Source organism: Cottoperca gobio, chromosome 18 (genome assembly GCF_900634415.1).
Source record: "Cottoperca gobio chromosome 18, fCotGob3.1, whole genome shotgun sequence".
Taxonomy (NCBI): Eukaryota; Metazoa; Chordata; class Actinopteri; order Perciformes; family Bovichtidae; genus Cottoperca; species Cottoperca gobio.
The window spans coordinates 3,352,268-3,364,284 of NC_041372.1; the positions used below are offsets into that span (position 1 = coordinate 3,352,268).

Genomic DNA, 12,017 nt, shown 5'->3' on the forward strand with positions numbered 1-12,017 from the left:
ACTGGACTGGGAATGCTTTGTACACACACACACACACACACACACACACACACACACACACACACACACACACACACACACACACACACACACACACACACACACACACACACACACACACGCACACACACACAGGCCTTTAAATAATGAACAGATGAGCATTCATAACAAAACCATAAGAGGCAAATGTCTAAATAGTGAAGGACAAGATCACACACACTCAAATCTCCCACATGATTGTATGTTTTTCTTTTCTTATCCTATTTTAATCCTAACTTTTCTTTTTTTTCTTTTTGCTCTACATACTCCTACTGAGAATCCTGCGTTGTGTGTTGTGTGTGTGTGTGTCAGCCAGCTGTCCTGTATCAGATTACTTGCTAGGTGCGTTTAAGCTTGGCTTTCATCACCTCGCCTTTATGTAAGCTCACCTGGCGTGTCGTGTGTGCATCATGGTAGGAGTGTGTGCATGCAGGGCTGACAGAGCTTGTGTGGTGGCGGCAGCGGCACAGAATAGTTCTCCCTTCGTTTTTTACATAAGCTGTGTCTGAGTGCATGCACACATACACAGATTTGGCACACTGACACAGGAGATCAGACTGACTGAGTGGATATATGGGAGGATAAGAGAGCAGTGAGAAAGAAATGGAGATAGGAGGGGAAGTGCAAGATGGAGGAGAAGGGGAGGGAGGGGGCGACACACGACAGTGATGGGTACTGAGGGCTAAGAGAGGTCAAATGAAAGGATTGTAGTAAGTAGAGGAGAAGTGAGAAGCAGTGATTGACTTCAAGTGACAAGGATCGAAAGAGACAGATGAAGGGAAGAAAGAGGGAAAAATGAAAAATATATAAGGAAGGAAAGAGTGAAATTATGAAGGGCTGATGGCAGGAAGAAGAGGGAGGGATAACGAGGAGAAACGGAGGGATCAGAGGATGTTATAAAAAGAAAGATGGAGACATAAAGTGTTTGAGGAGCATGAAATTACTTTGAGAAGAAAATAAATGTCGAAGGATTGATTGATTAAATGATAAGCAAGACAAACAAGAATATTTCACCAAGTCTAGAATGATGAGTGACAAGATAATAAGAAAAGGTTGGAAAGAGGCTAAAATTATAAATTAACTGTAGGGAGATAAAAATAGAAAGATAGACGAGGAAGAAATAATTCGAAATGACAGATGGCCATCATTATGTAGCTTTCTACTGTTATACCATTGGCTACAATTAGTCTTACATGATCCCAAAAAGTCTCTGAAAGATCACCAACACCAGTAATGAGCTACTTAGAGATACAACTACAAGGGGAGTATGGCGTACCACGGGGCTTTTCCATGTAAAGACGTGCCAATTATGAGCCACAACTTGTGGAAAGTGAAATTCTACCTTAGAGGAACATTAATTACCCGGGAAACAAAAGAGACTCGGCTTAAAAACAATACGACCACATGTGAAACTATCTTTATGAACAATAAGTGTTTTGAGTTACTGAGAAGGGGCTCATTACTTACTCATAGTTGTTCATAGTTTACAGCAGTTTCCTCTCTTGCTTTGAACACGGCAGCTCTATTTCTGAAAAGATGATGACTGGTGTAACAAAGAAGCTTTTTGATATCCATTAGCCAAATCATAATAATGCTATAATTGGATTTGCTCTGCAGCTAGTGATAGTCAGAAGAATACAGATCAGGTAAGTGTCACACGGTTCAAACTGGGAAATAAAAAGAACATCTGAATTATCTTGTTAATCATCGTGTGGCTGGTTGTTACCGCGGGTGCCAGTCAGGCTGCAGTGAGGGAGATGTGTGAGCAGATGGGATGCTCACTGGGGATCTGCCAACATAAGCAGACCGGCAAGTGAATAAAGGACTAGAGACCAAAAATGGCGGCAATGGACCACAAAAGAAAAGCAGATCAATGAATTTCCTGGTCGCTATGCCTCTCCCTCCTAAATTACTGTTGCTACGCCGATCAAGCTTTCTGATCCGGCACATGTGCAGTTTACAGTGAATCACATGTCTGAAATGAAAACATTCAAAAACTGACATTTTGAATGTTTCCAGCTGTTGAGTTTTAGAATCTGAAAAGACATCTTTGATATGCACTCGATGACAGACATGATATCTGGGTAAACGTATACTTAGCTCAGCTTACATACTTGGACAAGCAAGAAACTAGATTTTTGTTTCTCTTTTTCCCAAACGCTATGTTTTTATAACCTCCACCAGCGAGGTTACGTTTTAAAGATAAGATAAAAACTACTGGACCGACTTTCATTAAACTTGGTAGAAGGGTGTAGCGTGAGCCAAAGGAGAACACGTTCAATGTTGGAACGGAGCCAAATGACGGTGTGGATACACACACTATTTTTTTCAATTATGGAAACGGCCTTGGCAGAGGTCTGCGCTCTGCCTTTGCTCTTCTAGCTTTTAATGTTACATGAGAAAAGGATTGTAGGGCGAGTGCTGTTGTTGAGGTCCATGCAGAGAAAGCCTCGACAACGTACAGAAACAAAGCTGTGACTGTCCATTAGCTGTTCGGGGGAGGGGGTTTGGCAAACGGTTGTTTAAGGAATAAAAAGTCACCAGGAAGATGAGAGGGACAGACTGATATGAAGTATTCTAAAGTTGGTGACCAACTAAATCTCAAGCTGCAGGAAACATAGTCACATGAGAAGACATCACATTCGACGATGAATGAAAGATGTAGGATGTCACACACCTCTGATTCAACCAGCTTTCTATCAAAGCGAGAAGTGAGGGATTTGAAATCCAATGTCAGGAAAATGGCACTTGATGGATGAAAGGACGAATGACAAATGGTGGAGAGAAGAGAAAGGCCGGGCTGTGAAGGAGGAGACAGAGATCAAAGGAGGAGACATAATGCTGCTGTCAACAGCAAAAAGGAACCCAACGGTAGATGATGGAAAGAGAGGTATAGAGCAATAGCGTGATGAAGAGCAGTAATTACATCATGGACTGTTTCAGATAGGGACGAACACTTAGAGGGTGGAGAGACGAGCGATGACACTTGAGAGGGGGATGATAAGAGGGGGTGGGGATGAGGGAATAGAGAGAACTACACTAACAAAGCTCCTGGAGATTGATGAATGAATGGAAGAAAACAGTAACGTGATGATGAGTAATTCGACTGTTAGTAGTCAAACATAGTAGGAAAGAGCAGGGAGGAAGGAAGACAATGATGAAGATGATTGACCAAGAGGAGGAGGAAGTGACACGCACAGACCAGTGCAGAAGTAAGGAAAGACAGAGGGATGAGAGGATGAGTAATTAAACTGTTGACAGTCTGTTTAGGCACAGCAGGCGCCTGATGAGCAGAACAAACTGTAACCACGGCAACCACTGGAGACAGACGGAGGGATGGTTCTGGGGAGGGAGGAGAGCCAAATGTGAAAGAGTGTGTGTGTGTGTGTGTGTGTGTGTGTGAGGTGACTGGCTGGGGGGGGATTAGAGGAACGGAGAGTAACACAAGGGGGAAATGAAGGATGAAAGAGAGCATGAATAAGAAAAGAGGGAGGTGGAGAGAAATAGCCAGAACCGATTCTCCCCTGCAAATTCACAAATCAGGATCAGGAAGTCGTAAAGGACTAGTCCGTTCTCTTGGTGATACAGATACGAGCACTGATAATTACTTACACAATTTCACAAAGTTATTTGCGTGTCCTGCGTTGTAAAGAAACATTCCCTCTGGAGAGGGAAGAGAGGGACATACATACATGTCACATACACACAACTTTGATGTGTTCAGGGACAATTAGGAAAGTGCTCACTGACATGTGTCCGTCCGAGAACAACTACAACCTGTTCAGCTTCTACACTGTGAGGAGCAGATGGGTGACGTTCATCACACTAAGGCTGCCGATTAGCTTCATTATTAATTGATCTGTTGATGATTTTCAGTCAATAGAAAAGGATCAATGTCTTCAAATGAATAACTAAACCCAGAGATGGTGCCACATGTTTGACGGTGGTTCGGGACTCTTTTAGACGTGATATAAAACCTTCAACGGGGTGTTTCTTACAAAGATGGTTTGTGAGAGAGCCCCTGCTATGCATGTTGGCAACACCTCTCCGACAGCTGCACACTCAACAGATGCAGTAGGTTGTAGATGCAAGTGAATCATGCTGCAGAATACAGCGTGGGTGACGACTGTCAGAAGAAAAAACGGCTTGTACTTACACATACACATACACTATAGTTGAAGTCTGACGGGGAGGCACAGAGTGGCCCTGCCTGCATCAGCTCTGCTAAGCATTAGAATATGAGACGCAGTGATAAACAAACCGGATCATTGCAGCACCGTGTTGTTTCGCTTTTATTAGCGTCTCACATCAGGAGAGAAAAGCTCTTTGTGGCGACTTACGATGCAGTTTGTGATTATCATTATAGTCGAGTAGCCTCTGTGATCAAACAGGCCTGACACTAATAGGCCTCAACCAAGTGATCATTGAAAATTATTTTGTTCCATGTGCCAAGTCTTTTCTGCAGCCTGGTGTATTTTACCATTTCTGTTTAAAATAAAAAGTAACAAGTAGGGCTGTCCTCGACTAAATTAATTCGTAGTGGACTAAAACTCACACGATTCTTCCGACTAAATAGTTGATTCAATCGACAGATCTAAGTTTTCGCCCATTTTAAATCTTGTGTTTATCAGAGATGTGCTCATAAGTTTCTTGGAAGTAAGTCATTCAGCATATAAAGGCATAAAAAATCCAGTACGAACAAAACAACCGATTAGTCAGCTGATCGACTAAGAGGGGGCAGCCCTAAGAAGTGCATGAGTGAAGGTAGAGTTCAGTTTGTAGCTGTGCACGCTTAGCATTAATCAATACATCCATCACTGTGACTCAGAGGCCTGGATGGCATGTCATTATCCCACTGTGCTGGATGCAGAGCGCTGATTGAGTAACTGTTCTTACTCAGGATTTCCCCTCAGAAAACTACAAACCCTGCTGAATCATCTAACAGCCACTTGCACACGCACGCACGCACGCACACACACACACACACACACACACACACACACACACACACACACACACACACACACACACACACATTTTGTCATGCCGCATCCCGTCGTGTCAGCCAATCAGGGTCCATATAAATGACGCCGCAGGCTTTCTGATTGTGCGGGAGATGTCGACAGCTCAGAAGTGGTGTGTTTATGTGTCGCTTGTCTAACCGGTGTTTGTGGTGGATTGCAATTTTTTTTTGTTGATTAGCTGCAGCTATGTCAACATACACAGGTGCACAAACAAACACTGGGAATATGGCAGGGCTGCAGGAAAGGCTTGTGTGGAAGAATGAAGAGGGACAGGATGGAATTGAGGCAGTGAGGAGATGCGGTGGTGAGGGAGGGCGGAGAAATGAGAAGGAAATTAGCTTCATGCAGGGACAGAAAGGTTGAGCTGGAAAGAGACGGGGGAGAAACAGAAGGGATGGACAAGAAGAGGGGGAGAGAAAACTGCAAGCGCATTATGTTCAGGGTGAGTGGCAGGTCAGTTATTTTGCAACACTTGTGATAATGTGTGTCATGCAAAGGCAAATGTGTGTGTGTGTGTGTGTGTGTGTGTGTGTGTGTGTGTGTGTGTGTGTGTAAGCAGAAATGTATTTAGGTTTGTGTGCGTGTGCAAATTAGGATTTAGAAACTGAAGGAGTTCAAGTTGATGAGTTTCTCTTGTGTGACCGACACACACAGCCTCCCCTTTCACGTACACTTGCCACAAATCCTAAAGCATCAAACTGCAGGAGAGCATCAAGTGAGACTGGACTCAAATAGATTAGACGCTTTATACTCCCAGAGTTTGGAAATGGGCCCAAACCGCTGGATATGGCACTATCACTCCTAACGGGACAGGTACATAATTACAAAATTTTAAGCAGCGTTTGTTTTTCCAATCCGTCACAGTTTGATGCAGACACTGGGACGGACTCCAAACGGATATGAATGGGACCAACTTCATAGCCGTTTCCTTTGAAGTCTGTAATAACTTGAAGATTTTAAGTTGAGCACGAGTCCAATATTCTCTCTCTTTGAACTCTTTTTGGCTTCAGCTGCTAAATGCTCCACTATGTTCACCAGCTAGTCGCTAACTGTGTCCGAGCGCTGATTGCTGCTGAGCAGGTCGTGTACGGGTGCTTTTTAAGAGCTTTTTCACTGAAAACGGCGGCCAAATAATGGCTCTAAACGATGAGCTTAAACTGGCCATAAAGCTCTGTACAGCTGTAAATAGAGGAGCTGCAGTTCAGGTGCTAACTCGTTGTAGTATCATCACTATGAGCGACGCCTTTCACCTTCAATACATACTCATTATAGCCGCTTTAATAAGGCATAGAGGATGCCGGTCCATTCAGACTTCCCCATCACATTCAGCACAATATGGAATCTGCATTAACAGATGACTAAGACAGTCAGCTATTAATTTTTGGCTTCATCAGCCCCCATCTTAAACCATGTTACTGTGCAATTTAATCAGATGCAACTGTGCCATCTGGAGTACGGCATGCATCGAAACAGAGCCGCCTCTCTGGCACCAATATGACAGATATCTACCAATGAAAGATTATTCTCCTCCAAGTCACAGGCATCCTGGTGTAGCAGTGGAACAGCGCTGCCACTGCCAGAACTCTGTGCGGCGCTTTATGTCCCCGTGTGTATCTGAGACTTTTCTAGATGTTTAGAATGAGACTACTTCCACAGTTTACTGAGGGACTTTCAAACAGATAATACTGAGATCCCACGTTGCAGTCGTGGGTGACATTGAAGCATTACAAGGTAAAAATAAACTTTGCACAAACACCAGAAGCCTGTGCCAGTATACATCTATAAGTATAGACACACATATTGATCTAAAGGCAGGTAAAGACTAAATAGTGGATATAACTTACAAAACTTACAAAAAGTGAGAGTTTCACAGCAGAGCATGTGAGGGCCGCTCCCTGGCACGATCCGAGCCGAAAAAATCATTCACCTCCGTTGTTTGCCAATTCAATTTACCTCCCAGAAAATGTGCTCCCCAAGCTGTGCAGCCGTGCAGGATTACAAAAGGGGCGAAACAAAATTACAAATCCTGAGCGAGGAGTGGGAGATTGGCTGCCACAGATATCACACACACACACTGCTGCTGAGAAAAGTGTTTTGGTGATAGAGTTGTTGGAACACGAAGATGCAAACGCCTAGTTCTATGTAGTTAAAGCTGCTCTGCTTCTATATTTATCTTATTTTAGCTTTATGATGATAGCGTCTAATATATAGTGCCGTTAAATATCACAAATCAACTCACGATAGTATTTGAAAGAAAAACTACGACCGTATTAACAATTATATCGATTAATAGTTTGATCCATAAACCCATAGTAATCCCAGTTCCCTGCATGAAAAGTGACTTAAACGATTAATCCTTTATCAAATTAGTTTCCCATTATTTTTCCGGCTAATCGTTGCAGCTCCACTCAACAGCACTTCTCTGCTGCTCAGCCCGAGCACAAGTGACCTTCAAGTCCCCAAATCATTAGGGACAAATGGGAGTCGGGTTCCAGGGAGCAAAAACAACCATTTAGGGGGCAAAGATGTGAGTTGTGACACTCATAAGGCAGACGAGAGCAGGGCCTACTTAAGGCTTCGCCGCTGGAGGTTTTTCTTGTCCACCATTGCACAAGTCTTTACGGTTCACCAACTCACAGCCTGTGGCACATCAGAGCGTTAACGCTGCCTCATGGTTTTCAGAAGAGCAGGCTTCTGGCAGCCTTACCTTTCTACACTCGGAAACAGGCGTCAAAAGGAATCTAAAGTACCGTCGGCGTCTCCACTTTTCACTTTTTAAATGTAAATGTTTGACAATGCTTTAATAAGTTAAAGATTAAAGACTGGGTTGCCCGTCTGTGCGAAGAAGATGCAAAGTGTGGGAACTTTAAAGCCTCCACCGATATTATTATTATGTTTTGAGTGGCTCGCGTCCTCTGAAGTGTTGCCATGTTAAAAGATTATAGATTCTTTTAAAGAACTTCTTACTTAAGATAAGGTGCTGTAGCCAAAAGCTCTACAATTTCACTCAGCTCTGATGAGACTCTCACGTCTCCAAAAAGTCCTTCTTCTAGACATACGGACAAACGTTTCATTTTCAGACTCAAGAAAATCACCAAACTGGATTTCTTTACGGTCCTCATGCAAGAGCTGTGAAATGTGCATCAGCGAGACTAAAAACAAGGTCTTTATATAAGCATTTAATTCTTAAACTGATGCAGTAGTGGAAGTTTTCCAAAAAGGTGTAAAAAAAAACAAAAAACAAACAACCCAAACAAAAACATTTTAAAAATCTGACTGTGCACTGTTCCAGGAATAGAAACAATTATAAAAATCTTCAAAATAGGATGAATTCCAACAGGATTTAGTCAGGGAGGGTGGTGCATGGAGATGGGTGTAAACATGCTGATACCGAGCTCCACACACACACACGGGAGGAATTAGTTGAGTGGAGTATTTCAGAAGAACTGTATTATTCTGAAGCCCTGCTGTGTGGAAGCTGCAGTCCTTTTATTTTAAAGAGAATACACTTCAGTTATTTTCTCTGATTTCCTCTTCTCTCTTTCTTCGCTTCAACTATTTACCTCAGGGGTTCTGTAAGCCTTTTCCATCAATACCCCCCCTACCTACACGGCTGGAGGGAAACGATGACTGTACAGATTGAAAAACAACTTAATGACTGACATTTGCAGATTTGTTTTTTTTTTGAGAGGCACACACTTGACAAAAAGAGTGAGACTGTTGATCTTCACACATGACTGCTACAGACAGACATGAAGATTGAATAGATCCTTGTTAGAGCAGGAAATGGGCCATACAGGTATATTCAGACAGGCAGGAAAATTAGCATCTACGTCCCCTTTAACTGTCGTTCTCTTGACCAGTGACCCCCCCCCCCCATCCTTCAGCCATGCCTCCCTCTCTTTGTTTTTTCTGCCACCATGACGGTAAATTCTGACAAACTCAGTTTCAACACCGCTCTCCCTATCCCCTAATCAAATCCACTCTTCCCTCCCTCATCCCTCTCTCTGACAGTGATGGATGGCGGCCTTCACCCGTTTATCGCCTTTACATATTTCTCTGCCCATCCGCTTAACGACACACATTCATACACTCCGACTCCTCATCCCTCTTTCCTTCCTGCTTCCTCAAACTCCTCTTTTCTTCCTTCTCTTTCACTCTCTTAGCTCACTGTGGTTCATTTTCCTCCAATTTTAAACTCCATCTTGTGCACTCTGCTCCCATTTTCTTCTCTTTTTGTCTCTCCCTAAGTTTCATGCAGTTAGCCTCTTTCTGACTCCCTCATTTATTGTCCGTTTCTGTATCCCTCTGCCCGTGCTTTCTATACACTCTGGGAGTCTAAAGAGGACAGAATACGACAGAGGAATGACAATGGAGTGATAGTATCAAAAGGATGAGTGGGCTTACAGTACACACGACTGCCACAAGAAGAGGCTATGTGGGCGTTCTTTTGTTCCTTGCAGAGAGAGAGAGAGAGAGGAGAGAGAGAGAGAGAGAGAGAGAGAGAGAGAGAGAGAGAGAGAGAGAGAGAAGAGAAAGAGAGAGAGAGAGAGAGAGAGAGAGAGAGAGAGAGAGAGAGAGAGAGAGAGAGAGAGAGAGAGAGAGAGAGAGAGAGAGAGAGAGAGAGAGAGAGAGAGCATGTGTCGGCCTCCCTGTAATTATGATTGTGTGGGAAGCTCGTGGTTGTTCCTGAATGCACCTAATATCAAGGGTCTGAATTATGAGTAAGAGTGTATGCTAGGAAGCTTTGGCGTGATTGAAACAACTTGCGTGTGTGTGTGTGTGTGTGGCTGCCTCTGCATTTGTATTTTCAGATCAAACTATGCAGCAGAGTGCACGTCAGCAAGATGTATTGATAGTCAAATGTCGTCTCCATGTTCAACTTTCTCATTCATTCCTACCTTCAACGGGCCTCTCCTCGCAGTGCAACAGTAACCCCTGATGCTGTGGCTCTGACTGAAGCCTCGTGGTGTACCTATTCACACTCCAATCAGATCTGTGGATTACTGCGCTTGTGATAAGTGGCTTTTGAGAGCTAATGCAAATCCCCTTGTTTATAAACACTGCAACATTCCCTAAGTCGATTTAAGTCGATTACAGGCTAATGGCATTTGCACGTGCCATGCACAAACGCATACGCCGATATGCAGATTGGGAAACCTACACGCATTCATCAGTATTCATCGACATCAGAGTGGCTGACATTTAACAGGGGCTGACATTTATAATAGTCAGCAGCACATTAAAGACTGAGACCAAAAAGGGAATTAAGCCTTTAAATGCAATAGGTCTTCCATGTGAAATAACAAACAGGCACACTCTTAATTTTTTCGGGTTTGGGTCAGGTTAAAAAGCAAGACAGAAAAACACCGTTAATGGAAATTCATCGTTCTACATTTATTCTTTAGCTTCATCATATTTGACCGCAAAAAAAAGAAGCGGCACCCTCCCGGGGCTGTGGTGGGTGTTTCAACAGAAACTTCTGGAAGTTGAGGTGAAGTTGGGTTTGGCCTCGCAGCTCTGAGTCGTGCTCCAACAACGGGGGTAGGCAGAGTAGCTCCTTCCACAAACGCTTTTAGCTCATGTTCTTACTCTCACTTCATGCAGCCTTTCTGCTTTCTCCACCCGCCTGTTTCTCGCTCTCTGGAGGGTTTTTGAGGGTTCATGCAGGGTAGAGCAGCGAGACAGATTTCCCAAAATAGAGGGAGGAAAAGAAAAGAACAATACAAAAAACTAAACAAAGCGTTTGCGGACTCTCAAACGGTACGGATGCCAAGAAGCACACACACTCTCAGAACACATACACCTAGTCAAATGTGATGGGATTTTCACACACAAAGGCTTTAAGTTTCTGTAAATTCCATCTGCTCTTTGTCGAATCGCTTTCATGTCATGTTCTGTCCTCTCCTCCTCTGTGTATCATCTATCTTTCATTGACTGAATCTCTTTATTCTTTCCCTCGCAAAAAGAATCCAGCAGGCTTAATAACAAAGGGTTTTTGGCCTTTTTTCTATACGGCTGTGTTTGTGTGTGTGTGTGTGTGTGTGTGTGTGTGTGTGTGTGTGTATTGCAAATTCAGCAGCAAACTCTTAAGAACAGAAAAATGTCACATTAATTGCCACACAGGAACACACACACTAAACAACCGTGGTAGAAGCATATGCAGTGGCAGTAGATACCAGCTGATGGTAAAGTCACACACACTGTCCTGCTGCGGCATCAGTGCAATGTGATAGATAAGACTTTATTGATCCCCAGAGGGGAAATTCAAATGTGGCAGCAGCACAAGAAACAGACCAGAGGCAGGTAAAGATAAGGAGAAAAAGCTATACACAATACCCACCTCCACCTTTGTACATAAATACTATGTTTAAAAGCTGTTTCTGACCAGTTGTGAAGTTTTATAACCGAAAATTGAAAGCAGCTGCATTAAAAGTAACATGATGTGTAGTATGAACTAGTGTTACATCAGTTGACTAATCTAAGTTGTGAGGATTCTCATTCAGTTTTATATCATGGTCAACTCAATATTTACGTTTGTTTTGATATTTCAAATATAAAGGATTAACAGAAACTAACAAACACATTAAATGAGTAAAAGTTGCAGCCAATGGTAACAATTTAGGCTATGAAACATAATATAATGCATTATGATTAATTGCATTATGTTTTATATCCTATATTGTAAATGTCCATCTACCTGTGTTTGAGTGTATTTTCACTGTGTGCATGAATAAACCAGAGTTTAGCGTGGCTGTGTTGTCATATTGAAAACGGTACATTTGACGTTGAGGTACCGACTGCTGCATATTCACATTTTTTATTTTCCCACAATTATAAAATGTGTATTTGACTGGAAACTACTATACGAGTCCAAACAAGTTAATGAACAGACAGCAAGCCTCCGTATACGAAGTGAGCACCTTAACAAATACTCTACATACCTGTACAAAT

General features: G+C 42.9%; 2 protein-coding genes across 4 annotated transcripts in view; one reads left to right on the forward strand and one right to left on the reverse strand.

Annotated features, from left to right (window-relative positions):
* pcxb (pyruvate carboxylase b) overlaps positions 1-12,017 on the reverse strand; it is a 248,890-nt gene that overhangs the window by 70,642 nt on the left and 166,231 nt on the right. The window lies entirely within an intron of this gene.
* Positions 1-12,017, forward strand: part of LOC115023868 (leucine-rich repeat and fibronectin type-III domain-containing protein 4) — a 37,222-nt gene that overhangs the window by 2,230 nt on the left and 22,975 nt on the right. The window lies entirely within an intron of this gene.